We start from the raw sequence: 25,000 nt of genomic DNA on the forward strand, positions 1-25,000 counted from the left end.
CGGCGGTTTCCTCTGTCAGTAAAGTCCGGGAGCAGGCAGCTTCGGAAACTCCAGCGCGCGTGGCGACGCTGACGCTCGGTCCAGATTCGGGCGTTCCTTTAATTTGCTCGGTCTCGGACGTCCGCGTTCAGTCACGCAGTGTGCAGTCACGCCGTTCTCATTATCGCCGCTCCCTCCCCAGAGGCGTCCGAGCCTTTTAAATGATCCATTAACTGCCCCCGTCCTGTCAGTGGTCATCTGTGAAGACCAAAGTCCTTCCCGGGTTAATCTCAAACCTTCCACTTGTTCTGCAAAAGTGAGTGTTAATGCACAGCGAATTATGATTCAAATGCAGTATTTAGACTATTTAATTTCATGTTGTACAATGATATGACATGTCCAGGCAAATACTGGTTTTTACCACCATTTTAGGGGGACCAAATGTAATTGGACAAACTAATCTTCAATAAAGTTGTCATATTTAGTACTTGGTTGCACATCCTTTGCATTTAAAGACTGCCTGAAGACTGTGCCCCATAGCCAACACCAGACACTGGGTATCTTCCCTGGTGATGCTCTGTCAGGTCTGTACTATAACCATCAGTTCCTGTTTGTTTTGGAGGCTTTTGCCTTCAGTCTTCTCTTCAGCTAGTGAAATGCATCTTCAGCTGGATTCAGGTCGGGTGATTGACTTAGCCAGTGAAGAACATTCCACTTTTTGGCTCTGAAAAAACTCCTTGATACTTTAACTATAAGTTTGTGGCCATTGTCCTGCTGCAAGGTGAAGTGCCGACCATAGAGTTTTGAGGCATTTGATTGGATCTGAGGAGATCTGTCAGCAGTCACATCATCAATAAAGACAGGTGAGCCAGTACTCGTATGCCTACATCCTGGAGAGTGTTCTTGATCTGTTTGACAGTTGAAAAGGGGGTTTGCTACACAATTGTAGGTATTCTTTAGTCATCCACATCCACAGCGAGACTCCAAATAAACATTCCACTCCTGGATTCAACTCTAGGCCTTTTGCTGGCTTTCTTGTGCATGAAATAATGACGCAACAACACACTTCTGGCCAAGAAACAGCTGAGCAGCCAATTGTCCAATTACTTTTGTTCCCCAAAATCTGGAGGACTATGTGTGCAACAAGCTGCAATTTGTACACGGTTCACCTGGTATGGATGTGAATATCCTTAATTAAAGCTGACAATCTGCATGTTAACTTCATATTCATTGTTTCATTTTAAATTCAATGCACTGGAGTATAGAGCCAAAACAATAAAAAATGGTTGTGTGTGTGTGTCTGTGTGTGTGTAATAACAGTAATAAAAAGAACAAACACAATAATAATAATAATTATATTAATAATAATAATAATAATAATAATAATAATAATAACAATAATAATAATAATAATATCTAATCTAATGTTATTTTCTATCACACATCACAGATACATTACACAAATTTTGCTATTCTCTTAAAGGGGAGTAATATGGTTTTAGGATGTATTCCAAATCACCATATAAAAACATGGCGTGTGTTCACGTGCGTCAACGGCTCAGCGCGCTTTCCCTTTAACGTGCTCATCTAACCCGGCATTTAATCTCCTATTGGTGTACAGACTGCAGCTGGCAAAAAGTGGTGCAGAACATTACCTGTTGTTTTGGCAGGAAATCAGTGGTTCTGTGAGTATAATAAGCGCACCGCAGGAGCACAGCAGGCTAATCTAATCCCTTCACCCTCGGTGTCTGGCTTCAGGTCGAGTCACGGTCAAAAAGTGAAATGAGTTTGGTGACCTCGACTTGGGCAAGGCGAGAAAACACGTGGCGATACGGTTTGGCATAAAAATGAGAGAAAAATGGGCAGCAAAAAAAAAAGAGAGCAAATGGATAGCATAAGGAGAGGAGATAGAGTTTCCACCCTTCCACCCCACCCCTGAAGAAATGCGCGGACCTCTTTGACGGACTTCAAACGCTTAATCGGCAATCATTTTTCAACAAGACCCGGAGGACTGCATTTAGCGCTGCACCAGAGGCGGCTGTTTTTCTGTTTCCTGTCCCGCCCTCACGGCCATGCATCATGTTGAGGTCACGGTTACCCCGGCGATGAAGTTCAGCCCAGTGCCGCCCACCCCCCGCCCTCCCCAAACCCCCCGTCTGGTCCCCCCCCACCCCCCCACGCTGTCTTGTCTTCAACCCGCATCGTCTGTATTAATTAGGATATCGCCCTCTGAAGGGCCGCACTGAAATGGCCCCTTTGATCTGGGAGGACGGGACGCGATTGAAACGAGATATCATAGCCGTCGTCTTCATCGGGGCTCATTAGACACGGGGAGGACGGGGCGGAGCAGCAAAGCATGATGGGTCCTGGCTCCGCCGCCGTCTCGTCTCCCGCGGCAGAGACCGCCGCGGTAAGCGCGCGACGCGGGCTTCCGATAGCTGCAGCTACGCGCAGCGTCCCGTTTAAAGGCCGAAACTGAGCGCTTTCCGGAAGCCGGATTCCGTGAGGAATACGCTCCCGTTCACCTCGTTCATTCAAAGACGAGCGTGTCTGTGTGCGATCCGGAGACGGTCTGGCGTTAGCTGAGGTCCGCCGGACCGCACACCGGCCACAAAAAAGAGGGGGCCAGGGTCCCCCGACTGTCCCCTTACAGACGCTTTGGGGGCCAGGTGAGTAGAACCTGAGAGCATAAACATTCATCAAGCATAATATATATACACACACACACACACACACACACAAGCATATGCCCTGGCTCATTATGAAACTTTTGGGGGTGATTTATTTAGTGGTTCCCTTTCTTGAGGACAGTGGAATCCAATCCCATGGTGGCTGTTATTGATTTAGTGGCCAATAAGACTCTTTATTATATGGTAGATCTGTTTGAGAGGATCATTTTTTTTCTCTCCCAAAGATTAGACATGCCAGACGAAGCGAAGCTCTACGTTAATGATTAAACAGAAATGAACCCCTTAAAAGCGATCATTATGTGACTTCAGTACAAAACTGGTTAAAGATTGTTTTCTTTGACAGGAAGACATAATAAATCAAAGAACGTGACAAGGTACTAATCCGATTGGTGGTCAAGATTTCCTTGAGTTTTTTTTTGTTAGCGGTCTGTGGAAGACTGCAGTTCTGTCATTTGAAAAGACATACATCCCTCTCGATACTCTCATTATGAAACATCTGAAATGCTTTCACAGATGGCTGCATTTAATATCATCAAAACACACAGAACCCATGCGAGTAGAAAACTATTTACCCATATGAGTTGAAACTGTTGAGCCTGCTTTTTTTGTTGACCGTTCTCCTAGTCTCCTAGTCTTTTTTCCCCCCCACATGACAGCGCGGTCAGACACCCCTTAACGACTCCATATTACGAATACTGTAGTGGCCATTACAAATACCACTACAGGGACACAAGGAGCAGACCAAACAAGAGCCGCCCCGGCGCGGTTTGAATGGGGAGAACCATTACGTGGCGCTAAGTGCAATATTTATCGGGCGCGATTACCGCGACAATCAAACGGAGCGGAATGCCAGCGCGGAGGGGGGGGGGGGGGTGGTTGGGGAGGCCTCAGAAACCCACGGGAACGTTTCAAAGAAAGGACACGGACTTCTTCGTTTTTTTTAAAAAAGAGGACGCTTCAGAAAAAAAAAAAGAAAACGAAAAACGATAAACACGGAGCTGACATAAAAGGCGCGTTAATAACGTATTAAAAGCGTCCTTCAAGAGAGTCTGCGCTTGGACAAGGCTCGTTTGAAAGGGCTACCAAATCTAGCAGGGGGGCAGAGATGAGGTAGGGTGTGGGGGGGCGAGGGGAGGGTGGGTGGTTATAAGTGTGAGGTAGGAAGAGAAAGGGAGGGTGGGTGTGGGTTGGGGGGTGGGCAGTAGAAGGGGAACATAATGAGTGACATATTGTGAAATCTGTACCTACAAAGCAGAGTCTTCTGCCATGCAAATTAGACCGCGGCTCCCTGAAGATAAGGATCTATTTGAAGGGACATGTGGAATCCAAAGTCCTTAATTCTCTCATTAGTATTCTGCGGCGCTGATTGGCAAGTGCCGGGGACAGCCAGCGGAACTGACGCCGGCAAAACCTAATATTGATTTGTTTAATGGTGTCAGGGAGTCAAAAATCGCAAATCTCCAGTCAATTGTTTATGAAGCAGTTAGCGAAGGCAATGGATGCCCCTCGCTTAATTAATAACTCATTACCGCGATGTGATTATATGCTTGAACTGTTAAACGAGCTCCCTCTGTTTAAACTAGACACAAAAATGGCGCTTTCACCCACCAAAATGAAAATAAGAGCCCCAGATAAATCTGAATTCTGTTTTTTTGTTTTTTTTTTGGGGGGGGTGGGGGGGGGGACGAGCATGTACTTTTCTCCAAAATATGTCTTCTGTATTGTAGTTTTCAGAAAAAAATACCACTCTCTGGTCTCAGGTACAGAACACTCAGGGGTTTTAGTTTTAGCATTTCTAGTGCAATGATGTCATTCACTCTGAAAGCTGGGGAATACTGCTCCGGGTGTGTTGCAGCTACGACTTCTGAACTGGGTGAATGACAGTGGAAGTGGACGACTACTCTCATTCCTGGCTGCTTGCGCACTGATAGACATGTTTTGCACGTTTCTTTGCATATTGCAGAAATCATAAAGAGCCTCATAAATTCTCTATGCTTAATGCTTCAGTCAACAACAATCTGGGAATGGATCGCAAACAGACACCAAAGAGTCAAACCCCACACAAAATAAATCAACCAAACATGGCCAAATGGCCAACTGTGTTCCACAATTAAAAAAGTGACATTTCAGAAATATATTAATCCATTTCTAGAAGTGTTAATATAACCCAACAGTACTTTACTTAGTACATTACTATTTAAATTAGCATCATTTTTATGGGCGTTAAATGTCAGTTTTCAAAGGTTTAAATCACAAAATTCTTTCTGTGAGTGATTTGAAAATTATAATATTTACTTTGTAATGTAAATATTTTCATGTAGATATTTGCAAAAATAAATTATGTTATGGTTACTAAGAGAGGAACAAATTTGTCTGAAAATGATATAAATAAATAAATAAATAAATAAATAAATAAAACATTATATAGGACATTTTTCTAGTTGAGCCACAGATCTCTATATTAACCAAGATTCTGTTCTCCCTTTTCAGTATAATAATTATTTTGAAGTCAGAACGTGCACTGTCAGGTAAAAGCATGTTCAGTGACTTGTATTACTTACAGTAAATGGTAAGGTGTTGAACCTGTGCACCCTCTATTTCATAATATGTTCATACTTATTCAAACCTAAGTGCTTATTTAAACCACTGCAGTAACATGCACAAGAGAAACACATCTGTGTGCATGTAGGCATGGAAAAAAAATGCTCCTATTTAAAAATCTATCTCTTTATAAAGTCTTCTATAATGAGATATATAGCAGTTTTGGGTCACAGAAATAGTTGTTTTTGTTGAGTGTCTTTTTGTTGTGATTTTTTTCTATTCCATGACGACTGCCAAAAAAAAAAAAGAAGGTACGGTCGTCCTCGCTGAAATTTGAGGCGGGGGGTTTGTGATGCGTGTTTCTGAAGAACCCCGGCTTTGGCCGGCATGTGCGTGGAGCTGAACGCCCCCCCCCCCCTGAAAAGGACGGGGCGTACAAAGTCTTCCTCGTTCCATTTGTCCCGAGCGGATTAGCGGTCTCCAGTGTTATAAACACATTAAGTGGACCTTCGCAGAGATCCGTCTTATGCTCGATTATGCAGCTGGAAAGGGAAGCTAGCTGCTGTTTGTAGTTAAATAACTCCTCAGACGTCTTTTTTTTTCCTTTTTTTTTTTTTTTTGAAAGCGACGATCTTCAAAGCGTTGACGGGTCACCGCTTTCGGTGCAAAGCAGAGATTGATTTTCAAACCCTCCCACTCTTTGTTCCCATAGTTTAAAGGAGACAGGTTCTGCTAAATTAGTCTGTCCATGTTATTAATGGAAGAGCCAATTAAACTCCCATACAGGAGCGGGACTGAGACAAGGTACAACCCCTGGAACTCTGGGCAGAAACCGCCAATGTCGCTGTGCGTCGCTACGGCATCTGACATCGCCCCCCCCCCCACCCCTTTTTTCCCCCCCGCTAATTCTAATAAAATGCTAAACTCGGGTTTGAATAAAACAGGGATTAAGTTTCACTGGGCACCTTGCCACCCTATAAGGATGAATGATGTAAATATGCTCAGATTCTCCTCCCAGATCTAAACAACTCCTCCTCAACTGCTGATCATCAGACCTATATATGTGTGCATATTATATATTTTATATATATATATAGCATGGACCACAGCTATTACCAAACTCTAGTCACCACTCCTGGAATTGTTTTGACAGCTGAGACAGAGCTGCCCACTTTCTCTCTGTCTCTCTCTCACTCACACTTCTGTCTCTCTGTCTGTCTGTCTGTCTACTTTTCTGCCTGCCTGTTACACACGTAAACACACGTCTACCCCCCTGTTCCTCCCACCCACCTCTCTCTCTCTCTCTCTCTCTCTCTCTCCCTCTCTGTCTCTCTCTCTCTCTCTCCCTCTCTCTCTCTCTCTCTCTCTCTCTCTCTCCCTCTCTCTGTCTCTCCCTCTCTCTGTACCTAGAGCAGTGCTAGATAAAAGACAATGGGTGCGTTTCTGAAGTGGCGCAGAATCTCCGAGAGGGAGAGCGAGAGACTCTCATTGGCCGGGAGTCTCTCTTCCGTCGCTGCGAGCCGAACGTCTGTCAGCCCGTAGACCGAGCCTGTGTCAAATCGAAATTAATTACCGGGAGCACACCCACCCACGGCTGCGTCTTCCAGCTCTCTCCACCGCTGACTGCAGTTTGACTCGATTCCCCGTCTGAGTGGGACGCCTGCTTTTAAACATCATGACACTGCAATTATATGCATGTACGTACCGTACGTGTATTTCTCTATCTGTTATCCAGACGCCTGAGCAAACAGACACGGCTTCCATAATAAGCTCTTATGTTGAGCGGTTACGCTTCCGCCCTGACCCGGGGCGTGACCTGGGCGTGGCCTGGGCGTGGCCTAAGGGTCACGTGATTGGCGTGTGAGGTGGCGGCACTCACGCGCGATTTCCTCCGGCGCAGGTGACCGGCTGGACCACCGAGCAGGAACGGGCGCTAACGTTTCCCAAAGTCTGACCGCAAACAAGGGCAGCGTGACCCGGCGAGGCCAGCGCCATCGAAATGCGCAACAGCGAAGGAAAGGAGGTAAGTTATGACACAGACTCGCTGTGTGAGCCATGTGCAATGCCTGTTTCAGTTATCCACACTAGCAGACTGACAGCAACTTTGAAGTACTCATTTCAGGAAGAATTACTTGTACTTTTTTTTGCATTACTTGAGCAACATTTTTTGTTTTCATTTGAGGCGAGAGTTAAAGTGTCATAAGTAAAGGCTAATACTTCCTGTGGCGTGCTCAGCCTGAACCGCAGGACTGGAAGGGAGGGCCTTCAGGTGTTCAGGTCTTCCACAGGAGTCGTGACCTGAACACCACAGCCCCCACATCACAACCCATGGCTCCCTCCACCCCCCGTTTCCCCCCCCCGCCCCCTTCCCCACGTCACCCCACCCCGTTTCCCCCTCCCCGATTAAAAATGCAGCGGCGGGCCCTATTTAACACCTGTTAGGCCTAATTTCCATTGTGGAGGACGGAGCGGACTGCAGATCATTTATCACTTGCAAAGTGCTTCCACATGGCCCTGCTTTCCTGGACCCCGCCCCCCCTAACCCGCACCCCCCCCCCCCCCCCCCCCTTCCCCGCTGTCCCCTCCGGCCTCCGGCCCGGCTTTTCCAAACGCATTAAAATTCAGCCCGGCCCAAAGACGTTCAGACACTGATGTTTCATTGTGGTGATGTCTGGTAATTATTAGGCCAAATTACGAGCCGCCTGCGCCTTGACAAGGTGGACTCCGCGCTGACGAGGAGAGGGGAGGAACACCTCCGCGCCCGGGACGTCCGTCAGGCTCCGCAGAATCAGCCCCTTGTTACGGGAACCGTGTGTGTGAGTTTAGGTGTGTGTGTGTGTGTGCATGTGTATGTGTGCTCATGTGTGTGTGTATGTGCGTGCTCGTGTGTGTGTGTGTATGTGCTTAGGTGTGCGTGTGTGTGTTTGTGTGTGTGTGTTCGCTTACATGTGTGTGTGTGTTTAGGTGTGTGTGTGTGTGTGTGTGTTTAGGTGTGTGTGTGTGTGTGTGTGTGTGTGTTTAGGTGTGTGTGTATGTGTGTTTAGGTGTGTGTGTACGCTTGAGAGATTTGGGTCTGATGAACACTACTGCTCCGGTGTGCAGAGTGCTTTCAGTGTCTGACTCTGCCCCTCTCAGTACGTGCCTGTGCTGGACATCAGCCCTGACAGCAAGGCGATTGACAGGAGAGCCTTGCGTGACTTTGGGGCGTGTGCAATAGCGGGGTGTGCAGCAAAACGGGGTGCATGTGACAGCTATAATTAAAGGAAAAACATGTATTTGGACCACGGTACACTCACTGGCAGGCTGCAGCTCACAGTGAAGGAAATGACGTCCGTTCCCTTTTCTGCTTTTAATTAAAATTCAAAATTATGACATTTGTTGTTTACCAAAATAAGATTTCAGCATGTTTCCTCAATCGCCGAAATGAAATAGTTTGAAACTTGGTGTAAGCGTTCTTAATTAAAGCCGGGCTGTGGAAATGTGCACTAATCAGATACGGCTAATAACAAAGTCCGTGAAATTGCTAATTAGGATTTCATTAAAAGGTACGGCGTTATCAGCGAAGGAAATCGTAACCTTTTAAAAGCTTTCAGGAAGACGCGTGCCTTCTCAGACTGTTTAAAAAGAGATACTGATGTCTTTTGATGGGCTGTATCTCAGGTTGAAACGCGCCATTGTCCTGAACGTCATTTATCAGACTAATTAAAGACAATTATTGGCTCGGTAGGGCTGTTAACGGCAAACATCACCTCTCCAAGAGCAAGCGCCCCCGTGTTTGGAGGGTTGGGGTTTGTTATTGCCATGTATTCCACAATAGCAGAGCCTCTGTATTGTCAAGCAAAGAAGAATCGGGAAATATTAAATGTACATCAAAGGAAACATTTTACAAAAATTCTAAGTCAGTGTTCTGAAAGATATTGGAGATTGAATCATGTCCGTCTACATGTTTTTGTGTTTAACAACCCTTTCATTATTAATAGCTATTTACCATTTATTAATGATTCTGCAGGGTGCGTGTGTGTGTGCGCGTATGTTCTGTGTTTTTATGTGTGTGCATCTATATATGTGTATAAGTGTATGTTTGTGCATCTGTATGTGTGTACTGGTCTGTGTATTAGCATCCACATGTGTGTGCTTGTATATGTGTATGTTTGTGTCTGTGTGTGTCTGTATCCATACAGTATGTGTGTGTATGTGTGTCTGTGTGTGCACATCTGTGTGTACGTGTGTGCACATCTTTGTGTACGTGTATGCGTATCTTGTACAAGTGTGAGCACATCTGTGTGCACATCTGTGTGTACCTGTGTGTGCACATATGTGTGTACATGTGTGTGTGCATCTGTGTGTACTTGTGTGTATGCATCTGTGTGTAAGTGTGTGTGTGCACATCTGTGTGTACAAGTGTGTGTGCATCTGTGTGTACATGTGTGTGCACATCTGTGTGTACATGTGTGTGCGCATGTGTGTGTATGTGTGTGCACATCTGTGTGTACATGTGTGTGCGCATGTGTGTGTACGTGTGTGCACATCTGTGTGTACATGTGTGTGCGCATGTGTGTGTACATGTGTGTGTACATGTGTGTGCACATCTGCGCGTACGTGCGTGTGCATGCGTGTGAGGGAAATGACCGCTTCGCCTCTCTGCACTCACACTTAGAATAATAAAGGCCCGGCTGCAGCTCCCCGCTCAGGACGAAGAGCGTTTCCTGAAACGCCGCAGCCAGGGGATGTTTAAAAACCAGCAGGGGAAATTCAACACAGGCCCCGAACCCCAACCCGGAGGGCGGCGAGGGACCGCGTCTCCCCTCTCCTGTGGAAACACCGTGGCCCCCGCCGCCCGTCCCCCACCGCGCCAGCCCTGGCAACGTCCGCCCGGGCGGCGGGTACTATGCAGGGGAGCGGCGAAAATGGCAAACACAACCTTTCGCTTGATCGCGGCAGATTAAACGTGCTGTTTTATGAGCGTACGAGGTCAGACAAACTTGTTTACGGGCTCTGCGTTTGAACACATTAACCACACGTGTACTGGAAGTGATTAAACAGTACTCTGTGTTGGTGAGGCATTAAAGTCGCCGTTAAATATGGTAAGAGATTAATCAGACTCTATTTTACAAGTGTTATGTATGGGTAAGAGAATGAAAACACTGTTCTATATGTTAAAAATTTTTAAATTTAGCTCTTGAAAACTGGGTGATGTCCGTAACATGGAAGCTGGTTGGAATCATGATAATAATGAACAGCTTTTGCTAACGTGGGCATTTTGATGTGCCAGCTTTTTCTCCATGTCCTTGGTTTTGCCTTTGCTGGAATTTGTCAAACTGAATTTTAAAAACTTTCTGTATTCTCAGAACAATCAAATTATATACACATAAACAATAATGTAGTCCTGTACAGTGTCTCATATCTTATTATATTACATATATATTATTTTTGTCTTTTTGTGCCAACAAAGTAAAGGTAGGAAATGACTGTTTATTCCGGACTGTTTGTTTAACTACCGGGTGTGTAGGGCAATAAAACAAAATGCTAGCGACTGGGCGCTTTCTCAAACATGCCGATATACAATGAAAGACAAAACAATAAAACAATTGGAAACCGTGGAAATCGATTAGCACGGTCACTTTAGTTGATTGTGTCATGCTGGCGGCCATTTTGTGCCATTAGCCTGATTTGCAGTGCACCTAGGTTCCCCGAAGCGGAAACTAATTTGCACCTCGACATTGCGGAGGCCGTCGCATTAGCCCGCGCGTGTGGCAGCACCTGTAATTAAACCAGATGGCCAAATAACCCTGTCAGGACTGCTTTGGCGCAGTTGACAAAGTGAGGCGGGAAAAAAAAAGAAAAAACGGCTCCTGGTTCCCTCCCCATTTGGGGAGGAACGGTGGTGTACCTGCTGCACTGGGGGAGAGCCCCGTCGGAGAGCCCCGTCGGAGTCCCACCGCGGAGCTGGTTTCGCTCGTATTGTTTTTTTGTCTACTCGATCTGCGCTCTCTCCTTACAGCTCCGCACACAATTAGCGTGTGTGTGTACACCCCGCTGATACTGGAGAGGACGCTCACGCACGCGTATTGTATTGCTGAGATACATTTTGGGTTTCTTTCTAAGTGCAGCTCTGTGCATCGCTGTTAAAATGTAACTTAATCTAATGGACCTCATTAAAAAAAGAAAAACAACAAGATATGACTGCTATATGTTTCCCTTTTGGAATAAAAGTAATTTTTGTGATGCAGCTGGGAATGAAAACCGTGAAGACACACGTATAAGAACAAGGCTCCTCCTTTTGTGCTTCCTGAGATGTGAACGGACATTAGTGAACTTTCGGATGGGTGGAGCTAATCATGGTCGTTCTTTCTAACCGGCTGGTCTAAAATTTTCAGTGGAAGGGAGGGGCCGGACCTGCCGTACATGACTAATAATCAAACCTGGAGACCGGGACGTCCCAGGGTACGGTTCAGGCCACCTCTGCAGGAGAAGACCGCCCCCATATCGCAGGGACTCGTTTTGGACCGGTGCGGACCAATCGCAGGCCTGTTTTGGGACCGGCGGGGACCAATCGCAGGCCTGTTTTGGGACCGGCGGGGACCAATCGCAGGCCTGTTTTGGGACCGGCGGGGACCAATCGCAGGCCTGTTTTGGGACCGGTGCGGACCAATCGCAGGCCTGTTTTGGACCGGTGCGGACCAATCGCAGGCCTGTTTTGGGACCGGCGGGGACCAATCGCAGGCCTGTTTTGGGACCGGCGGGGACCAATCGCAGGCCTTCGGTGAAGAAGAGCCCAATCGGCACATCGGTCTCCCCGCGCAGTAACCGGGCGGACCTCGGTAGCACGAGCCTTCCTCACATCAAAACCCCGAGTAATTTAATTTATACGCGGTTCTACAACAGGCCTTATCAGCCCCTATCCCCGTAGACCACTGAACGCTGGCGAGCCAGTGTGATACCACCGTATCATTTTTTGAAGCACGAGATTACAGAATCTAAATAAACATAATAAGCCTCGGCAATACTCTTGTTGCCCATGCCTTATCTAAAAAAAAAATACTCTAATGAGGCTCGAACATCTAACTGCTTGTTTCGTGAAGAAACCCCTTCTCTCTAAATGATACTACAGTAAGAGAGGAGAGAGTGAGAGAGCACGGGGGAGACAAGGGAAAGGGAAAGAGAGAGAGAGAGAGAAAGAGAAAAAAAAAACATTAATTATTAGACCCAGTGGGATCTTTTATATTCTGTCTAGCCTGGACAACACCAATTAATACAGCAATTATTCTCCTGCCCTAGAGCGTGAGCCTGGCTAAGCTGCCTTCTCATCTGATGAAGGGGCGAGGAGGGGGGGCGCTGGGGGGGTGGGGAGGGGGGGCGCACAGCACGCTGAAGCCAGATTACTCATCTCCTCAACACCCTGTTTTATTATGCATTGCTGATGGAGGGAGATACACACAGTGAGTAATTATTTAGCGGGCGAACTGCGAGTCTTCCCGCAGATAATTGCCTGTAGGGTCTCATCTTGGGGTGGGATGTGGGGGGGTTGGGGGTTGGGGGGGGTTTGAGGGGGTACAGTGTTACCACTGTGACACTGAAGACACTCCCCCTCCCCAAAAAAAAAAAAAGATTAAATAAATAAAATAAATAAAATGAAAAAGGAGTGTTCTTGCCGCTCTGGACACCTGCCCGAGACGCTGGTGCGGTACGGAGCGCGGCGGCGCGCGTAGCACGTTAGCGTAGCCTCGTTAGCGCGGGCCGTCCTTTCGCCACCAGCAGCTGTAAAATCCGTCCTGACAAGCCAACGAGAACGCGGCCGCCGCTTTGCGTGTTATCTTACCGTGGCCATGCCTACGCCGAGCGAATGCTGGCCGTACGCCCTTTAAGGAAGCCCGCGACCCGACGCTGCCTCCATGCCCGCTGTGTAGGCCGCCCGTTACCGACGCTCCGGAACTTTCCTCCCCTTCGTCACATGACTAGCGCATCTCTCAGCCGATAGTGCGGCAGAAAACATTGTTATTGGCTCGAAGGACCCTTTAATCCGTGGCATAATGCTACTTTACATAAGATACGTTTATATAACTTCATATGTACCACGGAAAAGTAAGGGTGCTGTGGTATATATTAGCCCGTATGGGATTCAAACCTGTGTCCTTCTGGCCCGCAGTCCTGAGCTTTCAGACGCTATGCTACACACTACTGAAATCTGGGCATTGGGTCACGCGTTCAGCTTGAAGGGCGTTTGCTAATCTGGTCTGAAGAGTTTACCGGTCATGAAGCATCTACTCCTCAGTCAGGAAGAAGGGGAACGCGGCCCTTTCTTTCCAGGGAATTCCTTTTCCCGGCCTTTAAATCCAACAACGAGTCTGTCTGGGACACTCGGAATCACCGGGCGGGGGCGCCGTCAGCGGCATTGTATCGCCGCGTTGTAATTCTGTTCATTTATTTCCTGCATTTCGCTCGATCAGCGGAGAAAATAACGATACGAAACATCTTGTCTCGCAAGCCTCCGGTGCGCGCGATTACACCGAGGAGCGATTCGATGAGGGGAATTACACAAAACAGAAAAAGAGGAAGAAAAAAAAAACATCTGTGGATCTTCGCCAAGAACACAATAAATACGTCAATAAGTGGAGAAATAAGACCCTCCTTTTCATGGAAAGATGCTTTTGGTGAGTGCAGCCGCGAGAGGATTTGTCAGCATAACACAGGATCTCAAACAAAGGAGCTCGTGAGATGTGACTCACCGTGAGCTTTCCGAGTGAGAATTTCTACCTGGCTGCCAAGGGTCTGTCTGTGGAGTGTACTGGATGAGGGTCAAAGGTCAGGCATATTGCCTTACATCTCAAAACGACGTTCCGATACCACAACGCAATCATAAGTTGGGGCTTACTTTAAGTTAATAGCTTTGTTTGGTTTGTCTTTAACTGTGAGTAATGAATGTAAGAATTTGTTAGATATTATTGTTGTCCCCTTCCTGCATTTCTGTTAGTTTCGGTGATTGCTAAACCGATGATCTGGTTAGCGTCGAATAAATGAAACACCTTAAATGTGTTACCGACGTTTGAGCAGGGATCGTTCTGTGACGAGGTCTATCAATTATTCTCTGTGTGAATAAAGTCACTTTGAGGATGTTTTCTTTGTGTTTGACGTTAACATTTGACAATAACATTTGCGTTTGGCAGCGACAGACGCGATATCAAACAAAATATAACATGAAGTGTTACATATGATGAAGTAAAGCAGACAATCTATATTTTACCGAGTTGCCGGTTGCAGTTAGTACGCTGGTGTGAAATTTAATTCCTGAAAGTGTTACTACTGTGAAAAAAGAAAAAATCCCAAAGACGCCCCTTTTATGGGCGTCTTGACCGCAACATGGCCGCAAGTACAATTCAGAAGGAGCACAAGAATACCTCTGCACCTGGCCAATGGTGAACACAGGACAAGGTTTCAAGCGGAACTCTCTAATAAAGCCTTTTAACATGCAACATGTGTACTCAGAACAACAATATCTCTCCTTATTTCAGAAAGATCTGCGAGCTCTTTCTGACCAAATGGAAGCCCTGTGTTGAAACGGGCACCTGTCCATTTAGTTTGCGTGGGCGTGCGTTTTTTGTTTTTTTTCTCTCTCTCTCGCCTGTCCGAGCGAAGAAGCTGTTTTGTTCCCGTGTGAGCTATCTCCGGGACTGCCTTCATTTATTTACGGGGTGTCGTGTTGCGTCAGCCCCCCCCCCCCCCCCCGTTTGCACAAAGACAGCTTTGACTTAAAGAAGAGGGTGCTGTCATTGTAGGTGTAGAATAACATCTCTTGAGCAGGTTGTAATTAGAGTGCCTTGTGTGTAATGAGGGTGCAAGATTCCGTCCTTGTCACGGGTGCCAGGGCGCTGGTGCCAGGACCCGGGGTGCGAGAGAGCGGGCGTCGGTTTTTTTGGGGGTGCGCGGGAGGTGGGGTGCTTTTGGGAAGACGCGGGGATGGTGGGTGAGGTGCTCAAAGAGCACGCGGTGGGGCAAAATGAGGTGACTGCAAAGCCCCTCCCCTTTCAAACACAGTAGCATCGTCCACACTGACAGCAAGGAGGGACTGACCTCGGTTTCACTCATACACTACTCCACACTTACACAGCAGTGCTATGCATAGCATGCTATTAGCTACATGTAATAGCTAGCCAGAATTGTATACTAGTTACACAATATAAAATATTATATGGCTATTGTATGGATTATATGGATGTGGATACTGCTTTAAATATATATTCAGCCTGTAGTAAAATGCAATATATAATATTGCCACATGATTTAGTCTTGTTTCTATGAAATATTTAACCTCTTTAGACACACACACACACAAACACACACACACACACACTGTCTCTTTTCTCCTTTTGGAAGCTCTTAGCTTTGAGGCGTGTTGCAGAAGCATAGGGTCTGGCATCTGACTCTCTCCACATTGCCCTGCGCAGACAGATGGCCGTCTCCAGAAGACTCTGCACCGAGAGCCTGACACAGAGCTCTCAGCACTGGAGCTGAACGTGCCCTGGCGTCTTCTTTCCCTCTGATTACACTGTATTTACTTAACTATGTTCTTGAGATAGGAACACTATACTATCTTTGTCTCCCTGCTCTTTCTGCTCTATTGGCAAAAAATGAAAACTTCTGTCAGAAGCTGATTGAAATTTATATCAGGCTGTCATGTGAGAGCCGAATGTGATCTCTGTTTAACATTTCGTATTGATAAGTTGGAAGCAGGAGATAGAGGGATGGCGGGGGAAGAGAGGAGAAGATAGAGATAGAGGGATGGCGGGGGAAGAGAGGAGAAGATAGAGATAGAGGGATGGCGGGGGAAGAGAGGGGAAGATATCCACTCTCCGTTCCTGCTCTAGATGTATGCCCTCACAGGGGGCGGAGTCACAGACAGGAGATACCCCTCCTCGCTGCGCCAGGAAGCATGACACACACACTTTTAAAGGCCTCCACACATAATATTAATCTGAGCTGCATTTTGCTTCATTTGCAATGGGAAAGATGCAAGGGAACACCCCTCCCCACCACCAAGACTTTCAGGGGCCCAGTGGTGTGACAGTGAAGCGAATAAATGAACAAACATCTTTCGAATAGTTTCTCATATACAAAGAGAAATGTTTTTTAAAAAAGGTGAGGTGCAAAGACACATTTTAAACAAAGGTCAATTTGTTATGTATTCACCGGACTTCACTTTAAAATGTGAAATGTGTCTTTGCACCTTTCTGTAAAGTTAAAAAAAACTCCTGCCTGTATGTATAATATTTGAAAAAGATGATTGTATTTTGGTTCTTTCTATATTTTCAGAAACTTAAACATTTGCTTGCTCTCCAATGGCTGTCAAAGGTTTTTTCAGTCAGACCACATTCTGCTGATTTTTGTAGTCTATTTTCAGCAGAAAGCTCAACCTGAAATGCTATTATGACAGTAACAATGTGGATGCATCCCCACAATGCTACAAAAGCATCAGCAATGGCTCTGACATCATAAACATTCGGTATGCGGCCTCAGTTCTAAAGCCACGCTTTAAAACAACGGAGGAAATTACATGTTTTTAATGGAGGTCTTGGTGTCTCTGATCATTAAAGCACAAATTCCTATTGCCTACGACTTAGGGGTGGAGGCTAGGTAGAAGGACTGGCTGTATATTTTCTCCAGCACATCCATGTGGATGTACGAGCATTTAGCAATGATCATACCTGACCGGCAGGTGAACATAATGAGCGTTAAATGGCTTCAGTTGCAGAGGGACATCCCTGTTTCGGTGAGGTTGGTCTTTAAGAGATGTGGTGACATCACTAACTGCTTGGCAGTTTATTTTGCAGCCCTGGCTGATACCCAGCTCCAGCTCGTATTACTGAGAGGAGGTTACTCCATGGGTCTCTGCGTGGGACACATATAGGTATTAAGGACTCCATGTGCTTTTGCTACCGGCGTTGCTATAAATGAATGGATGAATGATGTCTGTGAACCCAAGACGCACCACATTTTTGCTGCAAGTACTGCAATCTACAAATAAACAAAAAGACAGGTTCTAGATATTAATTATGTATTTTTGCACTCTCTCTCTCTCTCTCTCTCCTCTCTCTCTCTCTCTCTCCCTCCCTCTCACACACACACCCTGCTGCCACCAGCTCTCATTTACCTTGGCTTACATAAGAGCAGAGAGACCTGTGACATTGAGGTAACGGCCTGGCTGCCATGTTGTGAGTCCAGCAGGAGAGGGATTTTGCCCCCACCCCCGCCCCCGCCCCGGCTGAGTAGAGAAAGCCCCCTCGCAGCCTGCAGGCCCCGCGGGCCACAGACCGTTCCCCAGCCCTGAGAGGGGCTCCCAAATATCAGGGCCCCGCATTCATTTCCCCTCACACCTGACCAACAGAAACAGAATGTCGCCCGTGGTAAAAACATCTGGGGAGAAGGTGGGGGGTGGGGGGGTGGGGTGGGATTAATCAACAGCTGCAACTTCTGCGTAGGATTCCCTAGGAAAACGCATCGACGTCGACGGCAACGGCGGGAGCCGGCGACGCTCCCGCCTGCAGACGGGCGGCCCGAAGACGCTCCGGAACACGGCGCCCGCGGAATAAGCGCTCCGTGAAAATCTAGCCGTCACTCGTCCGTCCCCCGGAGTGACGGCGCCTTCAAACCGGGGCCTCAGGACCGGGGAACTGACACGCTCACAAGGGACCGCCGCCCGTCAGTCAGCGCCACTTTAAACGTGAACAGCCAGGGATTGCTCCGCATTGTTCTGTTTCAGGCGCTGGCATGTCAGTCACTTACACGTGTACGTGTACATTATGCAGTGTGGGTGAATGCAGGGGAGAGGGAGAGAGCATCTACGGCAGCACAGCGCGCTGGAATATTTGCTCCAGGTTGGAAGAAACAGCGCCAACTGCTGGCAGACAGACTGCTTTACCACAGCTGACCCACGCTGCTGTTCAGCTTGGGTAAAATGAGATCTGGTTACAGTTTTTGCACGGTGCATGGCTTCACACAGGTAAAAAAAAAACACACACATGCACACGCACACACACACACACGCACACACACACACGCACGCACACACCCACACACACACACACACATACATTAAATCTACATGTGTCAACAGCATATCTGCATGAATAAATACCTTTGTGTGTGTATGATTTTGTGTGTATCAAAATTTGTGTGTGATTCACTTTTTGTTTGACTTTAATCTATCTATCTATCTATCTATCTATCTATCTATCTATCTATCTATCTATCTATCTATCTATCTATCTATATCAACAGGATAGTACTGGTAAGTTTTAGTAGAATGAGTGAAATGAGTGTTGTGTCAAACACAAAGCGAGACGTGTTTGTGTTAAACTGATTCTACTTTCTGTTATTCTCATTGTATTAACAGGTGCAGGATTGCTCACCTTTCCCCTCCCCCGTCATCTAATACACATCAATTCAGAGTAATGCTTTCTAATTTCCCCTTGCCTGGGGTCATAACAAAGTGGACATCTGACGGAGGCCACGCCCCCTTCTCCCACAGTGCACTCGCAGCTACACACTGCTGCTGTCCCTCTTCACTTATTTCCTGTTTTTTTTTTTCCTCTTTTTTTTTCAGGGCAGACGGAGGTTTGGGTGGGGGAGGGGTGGGGGGGATGCGAGGTGCAGAGGGCAGGGGTTTAGGAGTGGGCGGGGTTTGGAAGTGGGAGGCGTTTAAGTGCTGCCAGGGTTTTATGAGGAGATGAGAATTTGATTGAGGATGGGATTTGGAAGTAGCAAAGTTTTAAAGTGGGCGGAGCTTAGAAGCAGATGAGTGTAGATTGCAGATGACACGTTTGGGGGGGGTTACAGAATTGGATGGGAGGGGGTGTTATAAATGTGGGATTTAGGCATGAGCAGGGGTGTAGGGCATGACTGGGTTTCGAGGCGTGCTCAGTTTGGGAGCGGGTACGGGTACATTTTAGAGGGCAGGGTTTGGAAGTGGGCGGGTTTTAAATTACGGATCGGGGTTCTGGAGGGGAGGGGTTCAGGGGCAGACGGGGGTATTAGGAGCGCGACCGGTGTAAGGTGCACCCCAGCACCGCCCCCCCCCCCGCCTACCCCCCTCCCCCCCACAGCCCAGACCCTCATTGTTTGCACCTGCTAAAACATTTGAGGTATTTGAGCGGCAAGGAAACACATTTGCTTCTGATTTAGGGGCTGCCTTTGGAGATGTTTGAAGTGCCTGCGAGCCGAAACAGAAAAGCATTCCCCCCCCACCCCCCCCCCCCCCCACTTTAACCGTTCGCTCCCGGAGAGCGTTCTTTCCTCCCCCCACGGGCTCTCCATACGGGCTCTCGCGCGGACGCTGTTTTTTTGCGATGCCGCTTCGTTACTGAGCGCCGCACATTCAGACGCCCCTCATCAAAGGGGGCGGTTTAACATATGAATCAGCCACGAGGAGGTAACGGCCAGCTCCTCACCAGCATCCGCCGCTGGAGCCGTGAGGGGTTCGGGGTCCCATTGATCCGGGGGGGGGGGAGCTAATTGTCTCTTGCCTCCACTCCAGTCGGGTCATTAGCGGGCGTCGGCGAGGCGAGGGGCGGGCCCCTTTGTGCGCCCGCGCTGAGGAGATCCTCCACGACAAAGAGGGTCCCGCAATCGAATGGAGCCGCGGCCAAATTGCTAACGCAAACAGCTCAGCCGACGATTATCATGTTTTGATTACCTTTTTCTCCGTGATTTTTGGGGGGCTTTGCGGCGCGGATTGAGGCGGCATTCGGTGTTTAACCCACGTGTGTGTGTGTGTGTGTGGGGGGGGGGGGGAGGGGCGGGGGGGACGGGGGGCAGTGCGTTAAGGGAGTTTTGGCGGGTAACCCTGGGAGTGTCAGAGGAGGGCACTGGCAATTCAAACTGCCAGCCGTGGCATGGAGAAGTGTAGTCAGTCGGCAGATACTGAACAGCAGTGACCAAACACACAAACTCACACACACACATGCACACACACACACACGCACGGACACGCACACATACACAGACACACAAACACACATGCACACACACACACACACACACACACGGACACGCACACATACACAGACACACAAACACACATACACGCGCACACGCACACACACACACACACACAGCTCTCAACATCTCTCAGCTCCTCAAAAAGAACACTGTCAACATTCACCAATAGCGGAGAGAGGGAAACGATCAAAACGTCTGTCTTTGTCCAAAAAGGCCATCGCCTGAAACGCAGGGGAAGGGATATTTACTGTAAGTGCTCCTGCTTTACCGGTTTATTACGCTTCTGGATCACAATAGGTGGCCCCAGACCTTGGATTTACAGGCCTTGGCAACGTCGCGGCTGTAAAGACCCCTGCCTTCGGAGCTCCCGGGGTGAAAATATGAGCTGTTTATGCCGACGTTTGACTGGCCGTCCGTCTGCGAGACTGCCAAACAGCGCATATCCTGTTCTCCGCGCGCGGTCGGCGCGTCCGGGGAGCGATCTGTAACACGCGACAGTAAAAAGTCCTGGCTGAGACGCACACGGAGGCTTCAGAGGAGTCCAGCTGCCATATTGAGCATTAAGTCGCCGTTCCTTCTGCTCAGAAAGCAGAGACACGGGGGGTTTTCCTGGCAGGTTTTCATAAATCGGCCATTACGAAGGCCGTTTATTTGGCTTAGGTTTGCGGCATCCCTGATGTCATTTTTCTTAGGTCAAATTCTCAACTGAACTCAAATGAGATACTCATGTTATGAACAGCAGCTTCAACGTAAACAAGAGCCACTTTCTGGATGTATTTTACATATTATATAATATATTTTGCTGCCATCTAAGCATGCCCAAATTCAGCTGATGTGTGGTGACCGTTCTGGCGCAAAATGGCTGCTACATGGTACGTGGTGACTGAGGTGAATTTTCCCCGCTTCACTGTAACACAAAGCAAAAGAGAAAAGCACTATATAAATATAAGGAATTATTATTATTATTATTATAAGTTGTAGTAGTAATAGGAGTAGTAGTAGCAGTAGTAATAATAGTAGTATATTTAAATCATATACCAAAATGGACATACTGCCAAACACATGTGGAAATTCTTGAATAGCATCACCTTTTGTAATCACTGTTATATTTTGTCTCTAAAAACATTTTATAGTTAGTTATTTTTAGTTCTACAAATTGGAAAGTGAGTAATCAGTTGCAATTAACTGATCACCCTCCCTCACCGCTCTCTTTCTCTCCCCTCCTCTCTCTGCATTTCTCTCTTTCGCTCCCCCTCTCTCATTCTTCTTTTTTCCTCCTCCCCCTGTCCATCACACGTCCCTCAGTGGGGGCCGGAGCCCTGACTGCAGCCCCGCTGAGTCTCCTCTGCACGCTCAATTTACCGCAATCACTGCACCTACAGGCCCCCGCCAAGGAGAAGCCTCTCCAGATCAGAGTTCTCCCACCCCCACACACCCTAACCAGCCCCCCCCACCTCGCCCACCCCCACACCCCTGCACACCCTTCACCCCCCCCACACACCCCTCACCCCCCCACATCCTTAAACCCCCCCACACACCCCTCACCCCCCATTCCACCTCTCCCACCCCCACATCGTTCACCCCCCCCACCCTTCACCCCCACCCACAGCCTTCACCCCCCCCCCCCCACACACACCCCTCAGCCCCACACAGCCCCCCCACCCCGGGCCTTCGTGCTCTCTCTCAGATGAGCACAGACTAATCACTGTGGGACCCTCAGAGGAAAAGGGCTGCGGAGGAGACAGGGCAGCCCTCTCTCTCTCTCTCTCTCTCTCTCTCTCTCCTATAACCACCTCTGCCCCCCTCTCTCTCTCTCTCTCCTATAACCACCTCTGCCCCCTCTCTCTCTCTCTCTCTCTCCTATAACCACCTCTGCCCCCTCCGCTACTTATATCTGTTTGCAACGCACGAGTCCTTCCCCTCAAACCTCCGCTAAAAAAAGCTCCTGTTAATTACGCGCAGTCACCCCGTTACTGATAAATCCTAAATAACGGGGTCTTTAAAAAAAAAAAGAATTGAAGAAAATAAAAACAGACAGAGGTCTTTAAATCAAATAAATCCCACCTGAACCGCTGCGAGAAGCTGGCACAGGTCTCCTTATATTACGCCGAAATTACTCCATTTGTTCCTCGGGATATTTTAATCCCGCCTGACCCCAAACTTCCCATGAACCAGGCCCCTGAACGAAAGGCCGCCCACTGTCCCGGCAGTAAATCTGTTGTCTCCCTTCTGCCCCTCAGCTGGGGATCATAGATCACCGCCGCGGCGCAGCTTGCTTCAATTTACTCAATTAACTGCGCTAAAGCACTTGTAAGTTGTGCAGATGTTGGTTTATTATCGAGGCCTAAAATGTACAAGTGAGTTCAGGAGCCTGGGGTTATGGCGAGGTTGGAGGAGGGGGGGGGGGGGGGGTGGGGGAGTCTTCTCACCGCCGCTTTCCACGGACAAGGAGAGAGAGAGAGAGAGAGAGAGAGAAGAGAGAGAAGAGAAGAGAGAGAGAGAGAAGAGAGAGAGAGAGAGAGAGAGAGAGAGAGAGAGAGAGAGAGAGAGACGGATTCGTGCCTGTGTGTGTGTGTGTGTGTGTGTGTGTGCTTGTACGTGTGTGTTTGTGTGTATGTGTGTGTTTGTGTGTGTGTTGGTGTGTGTGTGTGTGTTTATGTGTATGTGTGCGTGTGTGTGTGTGTGTGTTTGTGTGTGTGTTGCGTGTGTGTGTGTGTGTGCGTGTTTGAGTGTGCGTGTATGTGCGTATGTTTGTGTGTGTAGGTGTTTGGTTGTGTGTGTGTGTGTGTTTGTGGAGGCCAGGTTTTAAGTTTTTCTCATGCTTAATTCTTGGTACACTTTAAAACATCTCAAAAATGTAAATGCTAATATCCCCATGGTGAACAGGTGGAGGGAAACGTGTTTGTGTCACGCGGGGAGATAAGGTTGGTGATTAACAGATGTTTAATTGAGCCATCAATCAGGCTGAGGACCTGACTAAAGGCCAGCACAGCCCGAGCAAATTACTGCCAACGCTGCAGCTGGGGCTGCTGTCTCACACAGGCTCCTCCGAAGGCCTGGTACATATGAAAGGGTTTACTCGCCAAAACCTTGAATCAATCGCACTTAAAAGACTTTCCGAAAAAGACAGTCAATCTGGACGGGGCTGGTTTGGACACCAACCCCCATCCCCCCCTTCCTGCCACACCCCCACATTCAGCACCACGACTACAGACTTGACTGGCAGGGGACAAATATTTATTTTTGACCCATACTACTACTCACCCTAGGGGATTAAGCAGTACCTGACAAAAAAAAATAAAATAAAATATAGAAACATTTAATACATTTGGCTCGTACATGATTGGATTCTATGATATATATCACACAACCAACTGTAGCCTTTGATTCACTGCACCATATGACCCCCCCCCCCCCACCATTTCCAGAAAAAAGTGTAAATCAATACTAATATCCCTTCATCCATTGTATATCAGTAATGTAAGTGACTCGTGAGTAATAACTGTAAGCAGAGGTCCTCGAATCACTCAAACGCTCTCTTTCAAAAATGTGTGCCCCTAGCTGACAGCTACACTCATAAAAATCCCAATAAATCAACATCCCAATCACTTCATCTATGTGACAGGACGCTTCTTTTGATTTGTGTTGATTTGCATGATGTTCGTGATTAGTCTGAGCTCTATAAGAGACTGAATCGCTACAGATCCGTTCATCAGCATTTATCTTAATTACCGGGGTTTTCTTAAACCTCGGTTTTTTCGTTTGTCAATCGCTTTTTCGCCGATACATAAAAATGGAACGATCTAGCGATGCAAAAACAGATATATCCACCGTTTGACGCTTTCAGAGAATGAAAGTGAATAAGAGAAAAATATATATCGCGTCTAAGTGTGAAAAGCGGTCGCACGGCCTTTGAAACACCGCTGTTTTATATAAAGTTGGCGTAACGCTTGTAAATCAAAGCGAAAGTAACCCGGGGAATGTAAAGTCTACAGTAAGGAGAAGGATAATCTCAAACAGGTGCAGTTGCCATTATCGTAAAATACCCCGAGCCCGTGACAGCAGCTATCTGAGGGATGTTTTTCCAGACCAGGCCCTGCCGTGTTGTAGCCGTAGCGGGCGACATTCACTGCGCTCGCAAAAATCGAGCTTTTTTGACAAACGATCCTCCGCTGTCGAAAATAACGAAATGGCCGGGAAGCGTCTCTTAAGGAGAGCCTTATCTCCGGCCAATGGGCCGGCTCCGCCAGCGGCGAAGGTATTTAGGGAGGGCTCTCCGCAGGTCGACGGCTCGCGAGCCCGTTTTACGAGCGAGGCGCTACTCGAGCGCAGGTTGCTTCGGCGAAGATCACGACTTTCCCAAACTATTTATTTCTGCTGCGCCCTGGCTGACCTCCACAAATTAAATTGTTTTATTATGATTTTTTTTTTCCTTTTCATATATCAAGCGGCATTCAAAGTCTTTCGGGGAACCTTCGGTTTGCTGTTATTAAATACTTTGGCTTGTAATGGACTCAGAGGCGGTTTAAGTTGCAAACTCCACATGCGTGCGTGTTTGTTTCCACATGGTTACATTTCTCTTTATTTAGCTTCTTTTTTTTTTCAGGCTTGTTCAAAATTTGTAGCTGAGAAAATGTGTTTAGCCTCTGGAAAGCAAGCACTTCGGTGTGAATATTTGTGAAAGTAAACATGCTTTAACCCAGGGTGGTATTTTAGAATCCGTGAAGAAAATCTTAAGCGTCCTCCGAGGACCATATTCATTACCACATATTAATTACCGCATGCTAATTACCCAAACG

The sequence above is a fragment of the Anguilla rostrata genome, chromosome 18 (assembly GCF_018555375.3).
Source record: "Anguilla rostrata isolate EN2019 chromosome 18, ASM1855537v3, whole genome shotgun sequence".
Lineage (NCBI taxonomy): Eukaryota > Metazoa > Chordata > Actinopteri > Anguilliformes > Anguillidae > Anguilla > Anguilla rostrata.